Raw genomic sequence first — 20,424 nt, forward strand, 5'->3', positions numbered from 1 at the left:
GTAAGAAAATTCTTTCCATCGAAAGGATATGTTGTGTGGAGAAAAGATATTCCTATTCTATATCAGATAAATGAGTTCGTAGCAGAAATGGGTGTAAACTTTAATAGCATCATGGATAATTATTTTGAAGATTTCAAGGAAAGGATGAGTAACAAGTTTCAAATTCCAAAAATTGGTTGAAGAATACAAAAATGATGTATGCTTTATGGTTGATTGTGATAGAGTATACATTCAGCCAGTCAGGCCCTGAGTTGCATGGGTGAAACCTCTTCCTTATGAGGTCAATATTGATGAAAACAGGGATATTATTGAAGCATTAGTGAATGAGCTAGCAGATCCAAAGCAACCAATTTTTGGAACTTATGATGAGGCGAAGGCTAGAATTGAGCTTGAAATTAAACTTCCTCAAAAAATTAATAAAGGCAAGAGAAAGGTTGCCAAGTTAAAAACTGCTATCGAGTCCTTAATGATTACCAAGGGACAAGGTGAAGATGAAGAAGAGGAGCAGGAATTAGAAGAGGATGAATCTAAGAAAGAGGTAGATCCAATTAGAAAGAAGGGCAAGGTAGTCATTACCAAGCCACCCAAAGCCTCCACATCTATGTTTACTAGAAGATCAAAGAAGGAGGCAGTGAAGTTGTATTTAGTAAGCCCCCTCTCACCTTCCAAGAAATATTGAAACAAATGGAAGAAGGTGCAAGCATCTCAAAATTCAAGGCTTTAAAATATGAAACTAGAACAAATGCTGAGAAAATGAAAATTGAGGAGCTAGTACTCTCCAAGATGGGAAAATTGAAATATTCCCCTGATCAAATTGCCTCTCAAATTTCTAATGAGTTACTAGCAAGATTACAAACTAGATGGGAATCTGAAATGTCCCTTTTCTGATTTTGTATGATATTTCCAACCTCTAATCATATTTTTAAGATCAAACAACTATTATCACAAAGATCCACCAAATTTCTCAAGAAACCCCAAATCGGGTATGCCAGAAATTGTGCCAAAAGCTTCACAGCTTCACCTATTATTAATAAATCATAAAGTGGATATTTTTACAAAAATTTCAGCAGCATAACAGCCTACAAAATGACATTTCTAGATCCGTATAGCCTTTAAACAACATTTCTCAAATGTAGGACAAAAACTATGCTCATCAGGCTCCCGAAATTAACACAAAAATGCCCAGAAACACCACAAAAACACTAATAATCTATCTCAAAAGTTTAATCAAATCCCAATACATATATTCAGCTCTATTTTAACACCTTAAAGTATGAAATACAGTATCAACCCAAACTGATATGAAATGCTCAACTGAAAACACCAAACTCATACAAAAAACACACCCGAAAACCCACAAATCTGAACTGTTCAGCACAAAGGCAAACTCTGTATGAGCATGCACATGGAATGGCTTCAAACTCCCTTCCTTAGCCTTCTTGGAAACCTACAAAATCGTATTCTTGGGTCTCCCTAGAAACCTGCAAACTCCCATTCTTGGGTCTCCTTCTCCACAGGTTTGGCAACCTCTGAAGAATAACAAAGAATGAGCAAAAAATCAAGTTCTGGAATCCACCCAAAATGCCTCCAAACCCCTTAAAAGAGGGCATAACCATAACTCACGTCCAAGAGAGGTTAATGAAACATATTTTAATAATAATTTTCATTTATTAGTCCAACGATTTCCAAAGATTAACCCCCTTTTTCCGAAACTTCACTTTCTTGGGCCTGCCTGCCTTAGCAAAGATTATTATTTTTTAATTATTTGAAAAGGGGACATGAAAAGTCCTCCCCTCCCAAACATTTCTTGTCCTCAAGCAATGGCTGAACAATAAACCAATCAATCCACCTGGATCCCAAATGTAGTCATGAACTATACTACTACCAATTAACACAGGCTCCTGCAATATCCTCTGCAATATGACCAAGAGGAATCCATAATCAAACTGACAATTATAACTCAACCAAAATCCAAAATCACCACTACCACAGTCAAAAACCCATGAGACACAAACTCTTAGAACATCAGAACCCAAGTAAAGTGGACAAATCAAACTACCAACACAGTAAATACCATCAACGCATCCCACTGGCCTATACGGAATGTACAATCCAACTCTGCAACAATGGTGAATGCTCTCAAATAAAATTGTACCAAGTATGGAGAATTCACACACTGTACAACTCCTGCAGTCAACACAACTCTGCAAATCACCGGCCACTATCTCATAACCATAACTCCCATGCACTGCTGATGGTGAAAAGACATTACAAGATAAAGAGTAAGAAATGGAATCCAAACCAAATTTGCCTGCCATCAACTCCTCAAAACAAGGATCAAATGCTAACTGATGTACATACCCTACAATATAATTTTGATTAAAAAAACCAACCTTAGTCAACAACTCACCATGAACAAGTGATACAACCCATTGTGACTGATCACTAGCTAAGTCAGGAGATGTCATAGCCAAAGCAGTAGAATCAATAACAACACCCACTGAAGCATCACTCTCAAACTCCTGCTCTAAGTCACATATTATCAAGCTGTCAACTGCAGAACCTATCACCATGTCATGCCCATCACAACTCTCATCTTGAGGCATCAAACTGTCCCATAACTGATGATAAGCACTAGGAACCAAAGTACCTCTCTGTATCATCATCTCATCAACATGGTCATCAAAGGTAAATTGATGAGCGTACCTCATAGTGTAATGCCGATAGAATTCGCCAATCTCAGTCAGTGGCTCAGACTGTAATCTAGAAGAAACTAATTGCAATTGATCATTAACCATGTTGGAACTGACTACTACCTTCGAAGATTTCACCAAGGGAGTAGTATTACTAGCAAGAACCATGCCAACTGCCAACTCACCAACATCACACATGATATTTGATACATCTCTAGTCTTTGTGCCATCAGTACTAGAGGCTACCACCATGTCAGGCATACAACAATCTGGTACAACACCCAACTCAACTAAACCTGACTCTAGTGGGAATGAACCTGATATGCCAATGTTAGTATCAAGGATGGATGCATCCCCATCTCCACTATCTCTAACAATCTCGGCCATGGGCATCCTTAGATCACCAAACACCATAGCTTGTGATTGTATAGAATTAGGTAAAGATTGTAGTCACTCTAACTCCATGGTCACCTTAGCCAAATGAAATTGTGACTCCTTGAAAGCCAACTGTGTACTCTCAAGAATCTCAGAAGTCACCTCAAGCTACTCAGTAAGCTCACTCACCTCATCTTCCTTGGACAACAATGCATCATATGCTGTACTGCCCCACTCCATAAGATAATCTCTGTCGGCTACCAACTGCATATAATTCTGTCTCAAAATTTGAATAGCCTCCCAAAAGAGTGGAACTCTGTCAAGGAAAGATAACTGCCTCCTTGCTCATCACTAGTAGGAGAACCCCATCCATAAACTGCTAACAACTGACGAGAAGCATCGAAATGCTGGCAAGTGATAGCAATGTCTCGGTCACTAACTCTCAACTGATTAGAAACATGATGACACTAGCTTGACTGTCTCCTAAAAACCTCCTCTGATGCACTGTCTAAAGGAGTATCCTCAAAGTTACTAGTCTCTAGAGTATTACCATCCATATCATGTGAATCAAATCTAAAGCTCATTTCAACATACAGAGTATCAAAAACATTAGCATTGCTGTCCAACTCCTCTATACCCAAGGAAACTAAGTCTTCAAAACTGCCCACTGCATCCTCCTAGATGTCATCAATGTCAATATGATCCTGGGACTCATCTATACACACTACCAAATATGAATATCATCAACACATTCCAGCAAGTATGGTCGACTGGATATATGAACAAAGCCCAACATCGGTGTATAAAAACTAATACCAACATCAGACAAGATACTGGCATAAGAAAAGACAACACCGTTTAATCTGCTAATCAAATCCATGATAGTACCCAAACAAACACTGCTACCAAAAAGTGTTAAAGATATCCAGTCAACTGAATTCCAAACACCAATATAACAATCTCGAGTCCATATCCGTAAACTAGAATCAACTGGTAACTCAAGCAAACTCCTCACCTAAGTAATATGACCAATACAAACTAACTCCACATACCTGTCATGATGAGATAATGAAGTCACAATACTATCTTTGTTCACCTTCAGCTGGCTGGACAAATCATGTGAAGTACTACCAACCTCAACCTCCTGTGATGAAGCATCTAACTGTGCCTAGTACTCTTTCTCAGCAAAGTCATGAATGCTCAATGTCTGCTCATCTCTACTAGGTATCTCACCATCCTGCACAATAACATCCTCATAATCATCATCTAAACCCACTACACTGTAGTCACTGCCTATTGTAACTATACCATCCTGAATACCTGTGACATCACCCTTTGATGACCTGTAAACAATTGTCTCAATTTGAGTATCAAGTTGACCGTTACTATCAATCTGTGTAATATCCTTTCCCACCACCTCTTGTGGCAGAGTAGAATCTGAGACCTCTACTTGGCTATCAGCTAGTTTCTCAAACTCCTCATGCAATTTCTTGGGAATTGTGTCATCTGTCCTATGAGAAAATTTGCCAAATAGAAATCCAGTCAACTTATCCACCTTAACTGTGTCGGACAACATGCCATTCATTATACGATGGTGCTCAATCAACTGTTCAAACATGTCATGGCTTATTTTCATAAGTTTATCTCGAATGTCTAAATAACCATCCTTTCTACTGTTTTGACTCTGGATATCAATTGTCCAAGATCGTATCCTTTGAGACTCTGTACTATACCTATCCATTCTGGATAAAGTAGAGTGTAACCCCAATAGAATATAACTTCTTCAAACACCAAGAACTAACATGCAAATGATTAGAAGTAGCATGCAACCATAGATTTTGACATGCAACTGATTAGAAGCAACATGCAACCACCAAATTCACCAAGAACTAACATGCAAATGATTAGAAGTAGCATGCAACCATAAATTTTGACATGCATCTGATTAGAAGCAACATGCAATCATAAATTATGACATGCAAGATCTGGGTAGTTGTCAAAACTGACATGCAAGATTTGGGTAGTTGTCAAAACTGACATGTGAGATCTGGGTAGTTGTCAAAACTGACATGCAAACTTCTACAACCACCAAATTCACTAAGAACTAACATAAAAATGATTAGAAGTATCATGAAACCATAAATTTTGACATGTATCTGATTAGAAGCAACATGCAATCATAAATTATGACATGCAAGATTTGGGTAGTTGTCAAAACTGACATGCAAGATCTGGGTAGTTGTCAAAACTGACATGCAAGCTTCTACAAACCCTCAGGCTGGCAAGATCATGGCTCTAATAGCACTGAAATGTCCCTTTTCTTATTTTTTATGATATTTCCAACCTCTAATCATATTTTTAAGATCAAACAACTATTATCACAAAGATCCACCAAATTTCTCAAGAAACCCCAAATCGGGTATGCCAGAAATTGTGCCAAAAGCTTCACAACTTCACCTATTATTAATAAATCCAAAAGTGGAAATTTTAAAAAAAATTTCAGCAGCATAACAGCCTACAAAATGACATTTCCATATCTATGTAGCCTTTACAAAATAGTTCTCAAATGTAGGACAAAAACTATGCTCATCAGGCTTCCGAAATTAACACAAAAATGCCCAAAAACACCACAAAAACACTAATAATCTATCTCAGAAGTTTAATCACATCCCAATACATATATTCAACTCTATTTTAACACCTTAAAGTCTGAAATACAGCAGCAACCCAAACTGATATGAAATGCTCAACTGAAAACACCAAACTCATACAAAAAACACACCCGAAAACCCACAAATCTGAACTGTTCAGCACAAAGGCAAACTCTGTATGAGCATGCACATGGAATGGATTCAAAATCCCGTCCTTAGCCTTCTTTGAAACCTACAAAATCCCATTCTTGGGTCTCCCTGGAAACCTGCAAACTCCCGTTCTTGGGTCTCCTTCTCCACAGGTTTGGCAGCCTCTGAAGAATAACAAAGAATGAGCAAAAAATCAAGTTCTGGAATCCACCCAAAATGCCTCCAAACCCCTTAAAAGAGGGCATAACCATAACTCACGTCCAAGAGAGGTTAATAAAACATATTTTAATAATTATTTTCATTTATTAGTCCAATGGTTTCCAAAGATTAACCCCCTTTTTCCGAAACTTCACTTTCTTGGGCCTGCCTGCCTTAGCAAAGATTATTATTTTTTAATTATTTGAAAAGGGGACATGACAGAATCAGCTATGCAAATTACAAAAGATATATATGAAAAATCTTTGATACAGTTGCTACCAAGCCTTACCAACACAGAGGTAAAGGAAGCAATGAAGAAGAATGAAGACAAGATGACAATCAGGTTTCATACTTGTTTAATTTTGATAAAAGATATTGAACATGTAGTTAAGGATGCTACAAAAATGTGGAAGAACATCTATCATCTGCATAAGCCAAGTAATGATCCTATAGAAATCAAAGATGATGATGATGATAGTGACAATGATGAAGAAGATAATGCTCCATGTGTCACTTTTGATGTTAAGGACTATCAGACACTAAAGGATGATGATGAAGCTGAAGAAGAAGACAATGATAAAGAAGATCTAGTAAAAATTGCAGCAAAAGTTATTGCATCCCTTCCTCACTCTCCACCAAAGACTGTTATATCTACTATGTAGATAGCTTCTACAAGTGAGACTGTGAGCACAATTGCCACATCAATAGCTCAATCATCACCTGTCACTTCCCAGCTACAAGTATCTTCAATGGAAGTATCAAGCACTTCATCTACCAAGCTGTAACCCTCCTCATCAGCTCTTGAGTCATCTATTGCAGCATGTACAGTAAGTTTTCTAGTTTATTCTATAGTTTTTTCATCCATAGCTTCAACTGTACCAATTTTTGTTCCAGTTAGTACTTTAGTTACAAATATTCTAGTTGGTACATTACCTATTGATACTTCATTTTTGGGAAGAACATCAATTTTGGATACAGTTAGCACCTCTCTCAATTTTCCTCCAGTTGGATCAATTCAAGTTTTTTTTGATAGTCCAACTTCATCAACTATTGTTTCTATTTCTAAATCCAAGGAAGTAAGCACTGAAGTAAAACCAAAGACTCCACTAAAACTTCTACTTACTGGAAAGGCAATTGATGAGGATATAGACTTGGACAAGGAAATTATTATACCTAAGATAGACTTTAATACTACCATAGTTGATGAAATGAGATTGGTCAATCAACTTTTAGAGCAAAGAGCAAGGTAGAAACAATTTAGAGATGAGAGAGATAGAGAATTCATTATAATTGAAAGTGCTAAAAATATAATTACTAAGGCAATAGGTGTTGATGTGGACTCATCTCAACACATTTTGTTACAATTAGAAGAGGCCATACATAAGTTCAATGAGGACACTTCTAGCCAAGAGAAGCTTATAGAAAAGGTAGAGAAAATTTTTGAGAATAAAGTGCTTGAGCATATTGCTTAGCAAATAGCCATTAAGCAGATAGAACTTTCTACAATTTTGGCAAATCTTGAAAATTATTTTACAAATGTAACATCCCTTTTTGCCAAGCTATGTGATGTTACTGAGTACACAAAATAAATAAAGGTAAAATTGAATAAAATTGATGAGGATCTGAAGGTCTATGCTCAAAAGTTGCAACTTGACCCCAGTTCAAGCTCCACACATCATATAAAGATCAGATTCCTGTCAGCCATGCAGGTAGAATTCTTGAGAGAGGAACCAAGGATCTGGTCTACACTAATAGACATCCAGAACATGATCCTTCCTATCATGGACATAATGCAGAAGCACATTGCTTATTCAAAAATATTGATCCATGATAACAATTTTTTAGTTGCAGATCATATGATAGAACTATCAATAGAAGTCCAGGTTGCACTTCATATCTAAATTTTTTTGCAAGAGAACTAGGATAAGACATTAGCTCTTATTCTTAAATTACATTATAAGATTCTCTCACATTTTGGTGTCTCTGTATAAGTATGATTACCTTTGGCATTATTGTCAAAAAAGGGGGAGATTATTATGATTAAGAGATAGTAAAAGTCAAAGAGGAGTAAGAGACAATGAAGAAAATAAGGGAGAATATAATAGATTGATATATGTACAGTGATAAGCTATGTATATACCATGCCATATGTATGGGGGAGATATGTAAAGACGTAAGAAATGTATATACAATAGGTTTACAAAGATCAATTTTGAAAAATCAAATCCAATATGTCAGTGTACACAATGTTTGGCTCATAAGTGTTTTTTCTTTGTCACTAATGCCAAAGGGGGAGATTGTTGGCATTATATTGTATTTTTCATTAGTGACAACAATTATTCAACTTTGAATGATTACCAAGCTCATCATTCAATCTAAAATGTATAACGAGCATTCAGTGGTTATCTTGTAGGTTCATCACTTAAGCAGTTCACACCAAGCATTCCTGAAGCTACTGAGTGAGTGTGCAATCTAGTAATTCACATCGAGAATTCTTGAAGCTACCAAGTGAGTGTGTAGTCTAGCAATATCTACCAAGCCTACAATGTTCACTAAGCTTCACAATCTCTACCAAGTCATCAGTTTGACCAATGGAGGCTAGTGTTTACCAAGTGATGGAAGTGTAGTGTTTACTGAGTGAAAGCAAGGTAAACAAAGGATTTAGTTTTTACCGAGTGATACTGTATCTACCGAGTCTCCAATGGTTATCGAGTTCAAAGCTATGTTGTGTGATTAGTATGGACTGAGCTTCTACTCCTACCCAATGCATGATGATGCTGAGTAATGCAGTGGATGTTGAGTATTAAAAGGTCACCAAGTCAGCTTGAAGAACCCGAGTTCTCTACTGTTTGGTTGACTCAGTAATATTTTGTTTGCTTGTGTTTGGATGACCTTGCAATTGTAATTATTGGAATGGTATATATGTAATGTATTATATCATTTGAAATATGAGTGTATGTGTGTATCAAAGAATGGACATGTAATACTTTGAGAAGAATAAATACAAATCAACAGTAGAGCAGAGTATTCAGCAAGGTCTACAAGGAGCAATAAAGATTCATCAGTCACAAGAGGTGATCTATACTTCAAGGATCTAATCAGAAATCAAGTTGTAAGTAGATCCACTATTTCATCCTAATGGGTGAATCAGTTTTGTAAATCCTTTAGCAGGGTAGACTTAATAGTTTCTATATAAATCTCCTAACAGAGTGCATTGTATGTTTGAAAATCCTTTAACAAGGTGAATCTAGCAGTCCAAATTGCTCTTAATTGTGCAAATCATTAGAAGTGATCAATGTAAGGCCTAAAAGGCTAACTTTATACTATAGTAGTGAAGTTTTGTGGGTATCATCACCACCCCAATTTTACTTTCTATTTGGAAAGTTTCTAGGTCACCAAAATTCTGTGTTTATGTGTTATAAATGTTTATATTTCTCATGCATATAGTAGATTAGATGAATGAATGATGAATGGATTAAGTACTGAATTGATTTAATGTTTTTGAGATTATTGATTCAACCCTCCCCTCTCAGTAACCTAGCTAGTCTTGATTATTTCCAATAAGCTCATGGTGTGAGGATTCTATCCACAACCTCTAGATGTAGTAGGAAGATTGTCGATTCAGGAGTGGTAGATGATTGATAGATGTGGGTTTACTTATTTACTACAGATACCCTAGTTTTGAGTGAATAGGAGGCTATTGATAGTTGTTGTCGAGTGATGCTACTTAGACCACAACACCTTTCATTTGTCGATGGGTGAGATGATGGGGACTCCAAAGGATGTATATTAGATATTGCAAATCCTGATAGTAGGGGATTTAGTGTACTATGTGTTGGTGTAATTTTTTATGAGATAAAATTTTCCTAATCTAGGTACAAAAAATTAGAATTGAATCCATTAACGGTGAATAGGGTTTCTCATCTTTGATCCTCCAAATTTGTTAGCCTTTGAAAACATTTGTTAAACCCTAAGTTTTATTCTTTTTAAAACAAAATTTTAGGTGTGAAACCTTTAAAAAAAATGCAAATATTTTGTATGCATTTAAATTTTTTCACACCCCCAAGTGGCCTTTTTCTTTTATGTTTCTCACCATCCAATCCTTGTGAGACCTATGGCAATCACTATATCACTATGAATAGATGCAATTCTTTTACCTCACATAACATAGCAATTGTTGCAAAATTGAAGGGCGGTGCCATAAAATGGAGGTGCAGTGATTGGAGATTGTATTGCATAAGAAGTATTTGGTCACATTTTTCATGTTAGACCCATCGGAACCAGAAAAGGGATTAGAATAGTGAATGTCTAATCATCCCTTACTACCAAAGTACTATGCTGATTTTTATAGAATTTCAATCAGGGAGTGTGAACTTGAGATGATGTGTGAAAAGTATATGCTCTAGTTTTTGCTAAAAGTCAGTACTACCTTGAATGCAATAACCATTAATGAAATCTAGTTTATCCAAAGGAAAGACAACTATCAAGTTCTTGGAAGGAAACTCTAATTATTTAACCATACATCTATGCACCTACTACTGCAGGAATAGTGACTGGTTCTGTTTCCAGTGGCTGCAAGAACAACAGTTCAAATCTTAACTTGGAAAAATGAGTCTAACTCCTACTTATTAAAGTAAACTCCACCTTCCACGTGGGCCCCCACAGAACAATGAAGGAAAGATAAGCTCAGATAATAGTGTAGAAACTCAACAAAGTCATGTATTCATTCAAATATGTAGTATTACAATAACTTGGGAAAAACAAGATGTCTATCAACTCTGTCTGTCTACTCACTTCTTAACCTCGTAGATATAGACTAGGTCTTATTTAAAAGGAAGGAAAAATAAAAAAATCCTATAATTACGACTTCCTCATGAAGGAAAGTCAGTTACAACTTTAAGGCTGCAAGCAATTGTAAAGACATTAGTTATCCCTTAAATTCCCCACAAATATAGATCATAGAAAATGCTAGATCTACTCTTTTATCTGACTTTAAATAGCTTCCAAGAATCCAAGTATTGGGCTTAAATGTTTAACCAATCGGTTTGATGCTCACTCCAAACTTGGCCGCTTTATTAGGTCTCACTTTGTTATTCATTAAAATAGGTCCCTTTTGACTTTGGCATGAAGTTATCAGCTACAACGATGTCATAATGCTTCTCTTTAATACCATCAATGCCTTAGCACTATTCCTTCTCAGTTTTTTTTAATTAACTCCCACTCAGCTTGTATTCCTGTGATCAACATTTAATACACACAAGACTTCCCGCAAAAAATTATTTACATTTATTAGTTTATAAAGAAAAGGCATTAATTATTCAACTAACAATTTTTGCAATCACTTCATCTATAGGAAGATCTACCCATATCAAACATTCATGAAGAAAGATTTTTACCAAAAAATGAACCCCTTTTTAGATATAACTCCGATTATCATTTTTATGCCCTATGTCCATACTTTATACATCAAAAGTTCAAAACATTTATACTAAGAGATGATAAAGTTCAGTATGTTATAGAAAAATGTTCACAAAAAGGGCCAAAAAGACTTCTATTTCTTTATGTCATCATTTTTCCCCCCAACTGTCCTGAGGCAGGTCCCTTCAACATCTATTGGTTTCTGATCCTCATCCGTAGCCTAAGATCATTGGCAATTTTCTCCCCTGATTCATGAGCTCTATAATTAAAATATCCATAATTTTGTTTTAACCTTTCCCATTTCTGTTCTTCAACAATCATGTTATATTTAGCAAATGAATCATACTTTCCAAGCATAGGATGCAAGAGTATTGGTTGTTGGAAACAAAGAGGTATCCAATAATTTTCCTAACTTCTACCTAACATTATATACCTGGGCATCCTGCTAATGGCCAACTCCAGATTTTGAGGATAGTGCAACTCCCTTGTTTTCAGATCTTCTGGCAATCAAATCCATCTTTGAAGGGAGGCTTGTATAGCATCAGGGGCATTTGTAGAACAATGTTGCTCCCAATCTAGAAATGCTTGTTTGCGGATAGGGTGAATTTTGGCAGCAACACTTTGATTATTGCTAACAGAAAGCCAATCAAAGAATATTCTATGAGTGTTCTACACCTCTGGCTAAATGTAAAATGGTTCAAACATTTCCTTTTCCCTATAAGGAGCAGCCTAGTTCTCTCGACTAATCTCATTCTACATCCATGACATAATTTTCGTAAATTGTACATTTACCACATATAACAATGAATTCTAATCTTTATCATCTGGAACAACAAGATTATGAACATATAACTCACATATGAGATTCTACAGAGCCATCAGAACTGATTTGAGTGCTGCATAGAATTCCTAAGGAGTGTGCAAGGAAGGGTTCAACCCCCAAGTAATTTGAGACAATTGAAAATTAATCATTTGCTCCTTTTGAAATAGTGTGTAAACTGGAGATGGTGACCTACAATTTACAAGCTCTAGAATGAGCTCTATAATCTTTGTGACACCTTGTTGCAGGACCATAATTTCACTATCCTTCTCTTCAATTTGCTGTGCTTGTTCCTTGATAGTTCTGAGCAATTGCTTCCTTTCTAGGTCCAAGTTTTCTTTTTCCCATTGAAACATTGGTACAGATTAAAGCTGGCTATTAGCAGAGTAGAAATGTTAGGTGGTGTATGACGATGGACAACAGGTTTATCATCTTCAAGGTGGTGCTCAGGATGATGGTGGTCAGCAATGTTGTCCTCTTGAGAATATTGACATTCAAAAAAGCTATTATTTTGATAGGAAACAGTGTTATCAACTTTTTCTAAAGGGGCAATGGCTGCAGGATAGGGTGCAATAGTCATTTAAACTTGAAATGTTTCAACAATTTCCTAAACCATTTCTTGTGCAACAGATGGATATTCCTCTGGTGGTAGATTATCAATTTCCTCTGTTGGCTACTCAAACCTGGACACTATTTCCTTTGAGGACTTCGTGTCACTATCAACATTAATAGGGCTATTTGGCTTTGTAGGAATTTCCTCAAGATCATTTTCATATTCAAGATTAGGTGATGTGTGCTCTGGTGACTGTGCAGGTGTGGGTACTAGAGTTTCAACATCAATAGGTGGTATAGGAGGCTCAGTAGGTGGTGTAGGAGGTTCAGTTCTCAAATTTACTTGAGACATTCTGGTGATTCATCATGGAGTAGAAATTGGGGTAGAAATTGGTTTCTTGCCCTTATTGATAGGTTTCTCTTTATTCGGGTTGAGTGCAGGTTCTTGTGATACTGGAGATACTTCTTCTGAACCTTCCTTTGCGACAACTGTGTGTGATTTTCTCTTTCTAGAAGTTGAGGCTTCTATGGGTAGAGTTTTCCTATTTGCAGTTTTAGGTACAGAGGTAGAAGCCAAAGCTTCTTGAGTCGTTCTATATACTACTTTCCTGACTCCTACAACAATTTTCTCTCTTGTCCCCATTCCTTGCCCTTTAGGTCCCTCTGTCCTTAGTTTTAAAAAATTCTCCCATGTTCCCAAGTGCTACCTAGTCAACTCCCTTTCAATTATAGCCCTAATTAAGCAATGGTGGGATATCAACTGGGTTTTTCCTTGCTATACATAGGTAGCTTGCCTTTTGATAATATTATAAAGGAAACTTGGGAGATTTATAAGACAATCACCATGCTGCAAACCACTCAAAATTTTGAAATGAATAACATGCAAATAGGAATACCTTCTTTCATAGGTAAAATATGTTATGATAAACTCAGTAGGGTGGATGAATTGCAGAGGGAGAGATAATCGTAATGTACCTTGCTTTTGTTTTCCTCCAGCCGAGGATCTCCAAGTACTGAGAATTGCTCTTTTTCTTGTTGTGCATCCATGTCCTTTGTCCAATGTTCTCCATTTGTAGGAAAACTAGAAACTTATGCCACCACTTCTTTGGTGAATTCTATCTAAATGCCCTTAATAGTTGCATATCCATCCGTTAATGTATTATGAAATTGGAGTGCAATTTCCTAAGAAAACTAATTCAAACTGAGACAATAAGCCAACCAACCTTGTTTTTGAAACAAATTACATGTTGCTAAGTTTGCCAGTAAGACTCTGTGGTCTGTTGGTTCATGCCGTTGAGGTTCTCCACCCATATTTTTCAAAAAAAAATGCTATTATAGGAAAATTCATTGCAAGTGATTTTAAGAGTATGGGCGGAGATGGCTACAGGGGTTTCAACAAAGGAAATAAAAAAATTAAAAATAAAAAAATTCCATACTTTTCAAACATCACATTCTTCAGTACTTCGTGATAGCATTTTAATCACCAAACCATAATGAGGATAAAGATCATGCTCAAAAACATATGCCATATTAATGAGGGGTTATGTGAAATCATGATTTAATGGTTAAAAAGAAATACTTCAATACTTTTCAAACATCACATTCTTCAGTACTTCATGATGACATTTTAATCACCAAACCATAATGAGGATAAAGATCATGCTAAAAGACATACGCCATATTAATGAGGGGTTATGTGAAATCATGACTTAATGGTTAGCCTTCTTTACACATTTTAGAAGTACAAAGGAGCACCAACTCATTACTGAAATGACCTTTCCCCTTACATTCTACATTCCAACTTAAGATTTCTTTGATTTGCATTCATGATTTTGATTTTTTCTCCCCCCAACCTAGCAAAAACTAGGTCCCACCAAACCAAAAAGATTGCAAATTCCAAAAATTGAAATAACATGCTTTTCTAAATAAATAATAAATTAAATAAATGCAAAGGGGTTGAGTGTGACTGACTTGAGGTGCGATAGGAAGGATGGTCTGAGTACTACCATATGAGAGCAAGTGAGATGGCATGATGATGGAAAGACAAGAAGGTGGGATGGAATGAGGTGGAAAAGAAATGAGTTTCGCATGAGTGCATAATTTTTATTATGAAGGCCTTGAAAATAAATTCAAGGAGCTACAGGTGTCTAAGTGGGAGACTCAAACAAAGTGGCTGCAGGAAGAGATGTTTCTGTTGTGGTGAACTGTTGAAGAAATTCTTCTTGGGTTGCTGGTTTATGATATAACTTTAGGCGATGCCCATTAACTAGGAGTTTGAATTTGATCGGATCAATTATTGACAGTTGAACTGCTCCATTGTTAAAAATTGTAATGATTTCATAGGGACCAAGCCATCAAGTCTGAAATTTTCCTTGGTGATGCTGATATCATGAATCATACAGGAGTGCCCAATCACCAATAGAGAATTCTCTGTCTTTAATGAATTTATCATGCCATTTCTTTCTTTGACTTTGAATTAATTCTATTTTATGAAGAGCTGACTTTTTCCATTCATCCAACTCATTGAGATGGAAAATGTGATCCTATTGTGCTGTAGGGAGGGTAATATCAAGTTCCAAAGCTATCTGTAGAGTTTTATGTTCAAATTCAATGAGCATAATAGTTGTCTTCCCATATAGGAGTTGAAAAGGTGTAAACCCAATAGTGGATTTCCATGTTGTTCTGTATGTCCATAAGGCTTTAGGAAGTCTAGTTGCCCAATTATTCTGATGCAAAGACACTGTTTTAGTGAGTATATGTTCCAGGTCTCTATTTGTCACTTCTACTTGTCCATTGGCCTGTGGATGATACAGAGAAGATTTGCCATGCCAAATTTTATGCTCCTCCATGAGTGTTGCTATTAGATTAGATGTAAATTGAGGCCCTTGATCTAATTGTAATTCTCTTGGAACATCAAACTTGGTAAAGATACATTCGTACAAAAACTTTGCAATATTATTGTCGTGAGGATGCTTCATGGGTTTTGCTTTTGCCCACTTAGTAACATAATCAGTGCAAATCAATATGTAACTTTTCCCTTTTGATGGTGGTTCAATAGGGCCAAAAAAATCAATTCCCCATTTATCAAATGGTTCTACTACTATTTGTGGCTGGAGGGGCATTTCACCTATTTTTGTCAGTCAACCCATTCTTTGACATTTATCACATTTTTTTGTATACTGAGCCACATCCTTGTGAAGTGTAGGCCAATAATAACCTATATTCAAGATCTTTAATGTAGTCAATTTGTTAGCAAAGTGACCACCACAGGGCTCATCATGACAAGCAGGAAGAACATCATATGTTTCAATCTCTTTGAGACATCTTCATTTCACTTGGTCTAGTCTAGTATAAAACATGAATCCTGAGATCCATGAGAAATTAAAACTTTTTTCTGCCAACAATCATTTTTCTTTTGCAGAGAAATGTGGGGGAGTTTTGCTAGTAGTTAGATAGTTCGCAATGTCAGCATACCAAGGGTTTTGTGCTAACAAAATAAAGAGATATTCATTGAGAAAGCTATCTTCTATGGCTTCAAGATCATCAGGTGTTTGAAGATGAGACAAGAAATCAGCTACAACATTTGCTTTACCTGGCTTGTCAATAATGGTGATGTCAAATTCTTGCATTAGTAACAACCATCAAGCCAATCATCTAGAGATTGCTAGCTTGTTCATCAGATATTTGATAGCAGAGTGATCTGTATGTACAAATATTTGGTATCCTGTAATGTAATTTCTACATTTATTCAGAGCATAAATTATAGCAAGTAGTTCTTTCTCTATCACAGTGTAGTTATACTCAGCTCCTTGAAGATTTTTGCTGATATAGTAAATTGCATGTTCTACTGAATCTCTTTTGGCCAAGTACTACTCCAATGGCATGATCTAAAGCATCTATGTGTATATGAAAAGGTAACTCCCAATTGGGTCCTCGGAGCACTGGTGCTATTGAGAGGACTTCCTTAAGGTATAGGAAAGCTTTTGTACACTCTAAATCCCATACAAACTCTGCATCTTTTCGAAGCAATTTATATAAAGGTGCTGCAATTTGACTAAAATCGTTGAAAAAATGCCAATAATATCCCACATGTCCTAGAAAACTCTTGACTTCTTTCAATTTAGTTGGTACAACCAATGTGCATATGACTTCTATTTTTGCTGGATCTACTTCAATTCTTTTAAGGGAAATAAAGTGTCCCAACACCACTCCTTCTTGCATCATCATAAAAAACTTTTCTCTATTTAAAGACAAATTGTAGTCTTTGTATCTTTATAAAACCTTGTCTAAGTTCTCCTTGGCTTCTTCAAATGTTTGTCCATATATGGTGAAGTCATCCATATACACTTCCAAATAATCTATAGATATGTTAGAAAAAATGCTAATAACAACTCTTTGGAAAGGTTTAGGTGCATTGCACAAACCAAATGGTAGGACAACATAAGAAAATGTTCCCTATGGACACGTGAATGTTGTCTTGTCCTAATCCTTTGGTGCTATCTGGATTTGATTGTAGCTACTAAACCCATCCAAGAATAAAAAGTATTTTTTCCTACATGATTGTCAAGAACTTGATCAACAAAAGGCAATGCAAAATGATCCTTCTTGGTAGCCGAGTTAAGTTCTCTATAATCTATGCAAACTCACCATTTTATCCCTTTTTTGGGAAAAATAACAAATGGTGACACCCATTGGCTATCTGAAATAGGATATATGAAGCCATCATTGAGTAGCTTTTGCAATTCATTTTTGACAATATCCCTTAATGCTGGGTTTATCCTATGCTGAGGTTGTCTCACAAGTTTTCAATTTGGACTGATATAAATCCTATGGGTATAGAGTGCAGGATCTAAACCTTTCATATCTATATACTCCCAAGAAAAAGCATCCTGGTGCTTTTGTAACAACTGCAGGGTATTATGATGTTGTGCCTGAGATAAGGACTTGCTTATATTTAATTCTCTTCTTGGAACGATTGTTGTTTTACTACTTTTTTGGCCATTGAAATTTGCATAATTGGTTGTGAATCTATCTCATGTGGTAGGAGTGAATGCATAAGCTGTATAGACTTAGAATAATTAAGTTCAATAGATAAAGATAGAATGCTTTCTAAGACACACTCTTGTTTAGAAGATGTCTCAGGTTGTGTTCCATACTCATTCAGTATGATAGAAGAAATGACATCACCTTCTTCTTTAATGTTTACAAATAAGTCCCATGAGATCATCATCAATTGTTGAATAGAATCTATGTCCATATTAGAGTCATCCATATTTGGCTAGACAACTTGATAATCCTGCAGCAAAGACTAAGCAAGAGAATACAAGGTTAAATTTTTAGTATTTGTTCCATCTGAAATGGTCATTTTCTTTGAGCGGCATGCAATATAAGAATTTTCTATTACTAACCATGGTCATCCTAGAATGATAGGATACCCCCAAGTACTTATTTTTGGAGAGAGTATGAAAAAATCAACTGAATACTCCCATGAATGTAATGTTACGTGACATCTTCAAGCATACCATTAGGAATGATGGTAGAACTATCTGCTAGTTGCAAGATTGTTGGTGTTTTCCTGAGACCAATGATGCTTAATTTGGACACTACTTCCTTGGTCATTACATTGATGGATGCTCCTAGGTCTATTAAGACATTTTGCACTTGCACTCCTTGAATGGTGAGGGTCACTACTAGACTTCCAGGGTCTGCATACTTAGGCATTTTGCAGTTGTCAAGCATAAGATTAGAAAGCTACCTAAGGACATGGATAGTCTTTCGGTCTTTCTTTTTCCTTCCTAGATTTTTAACATAGGCTTATTTGATGGCTTTTGAATATATAGGTACTTCCTTTATTGCATCCAACAAGGAAATTTTTACCATTATTTTCTTGAGTTGCTCAAGCAAATCTAGTGCATCTTGATTTTCACTTGGCAAAACTTGCTCTATTAACCTACTAGGAAATGGTGGTGTCTTGGTTGTAGGAGAAACAATGTTGGTAGGTTCTTGAAATAACTCAACAGTTGTATCATCTATTTCTATTATAATGGGCTGCTAAGGTGAGGCAAGCATTTTTCCAGATCGTAGATGGATATCATTGAGGGTGATGGAATAACTTTGTTGCTAGGCTGAAGGTTTTGCACTATTAGGATTAGACCCAGGTTGTGTAGGTAACTATGGCTATTTTGGAGGGGCTAAATTGGCTACAGGAGGCATTAAGGCTTGCTGTTAAGGAGGTTGAGTCAAGGTTGGTTGATTCTAGTGCTATTGCAAGTTCTGAGTTTACTGGCAACCCTATTGAGGTTGGTGCCAACCTTGGTTAGGCTACTACTACCCTTGGTTAGGCTACTACCAATTATTATAATTACCATGTTGTTCTTGCCATTGGCTATTACCACCATAATTATGGAGTGGGTCTTGAGGAATACCTGATATTGGAGCCCACGGCCTTAATTGAGCAACATAGAGGGCTTCCCCGTCTTCATCAATTTCCTTGAACTCAGTAGGCACATGCTGTGATTCCAAGCTAGCAATAGGCTTACATCGGTAGTTGCATTTCTTTTCTCTACAATGGAGGCAATATTTTTCCAACATACTATCGACATCCTCCTTCTTCCTTCATGCTTGCATGGTGTCCAATTGTGTAGCAACATCATTAAAGATGTCTTTCTTGAAATATGACAAGAGGTTTGACAGTTCTCTCTTAGATACTCCCACTCGAGGAGTTTTTTGGAGTAAGTCCCTCAAACCTCATCCTTTTTTTGTTTTTTCTCTAGAATAGTTCAAAAAAATATTCTAGATTTCAGCCCACATCTTCTATGTAATGTCACCTCCAACCATTAATTCTAAAGCTTCCTTACTACTGGCATTCACTTCTTTCAAAAAGAGATGCTTTTGGGACTCCTCATTTAGCTGATGTTGTGTGTTGTGCTATAGGTTAAACATGAATCGGGAAACATAGTCCTCCAAAGTCTCATCCTCCTTTTGTGACATTTTAAAAATGTCATCTCCTTTCAAATCATGGCCTCTGCAATATTCCTTATATTTATTAAGGAACAAGGTACTCATAGTTGGCCAATTTGTCACATTATTGGCACCTAGAATCATGAACCATCTCAAAGCAGCTTCTTTGAGAGTTGATAGAAACAATTTCAACTTATGGGCATCAGTTGTGTAGTCATAACTTCGACAAAGGATGTTGAACTCAAAGAGAAAAGTTTCTAGATCTTCAATAATAAGGCCATAGAATTTAGGTAGGATAGTTGAGGGTATATTTTTTAGATTTTGATTACCTTGTTGAGGAGGAATTGGAAAGGGAAAGGTAGGCTGAGCTGTTGCCATTTGTGGATGTCCTAGTGGTGGCTGATAAATGACTAGAGCTAACGGATTATCTTGATATTCTGGCTTAGCAAAACAATTATTCAAATGGAAGGATCCTTCAGATGTGGTTGGTGATTGTACTTGTTCCAGTACTTCTACAAATATGATCTCAAACAATTCATGTCCTTCTTCTATTTCTTCTCTCTCTTCTCTTTCTTTAGGGTTAGGATAAAAAGGATCTTCCTGATTG

This window comes from Cupressus sempervirens, chromosome 5 (assembly GCF_028749045.1).
Source record: "Cupressus sempervirens isolate cs-2001-9-10 chromosome 5, ASM2874904v1, whole genome shotgun sequence".
Taxonomy (NCBI): domain Eukaryota; kingdom Viridiplantae; phylum Streptophyta; class Pinopsida; order Cupressales; family Cupressaceae; genus Cupressus; species Cupressus sempervirens.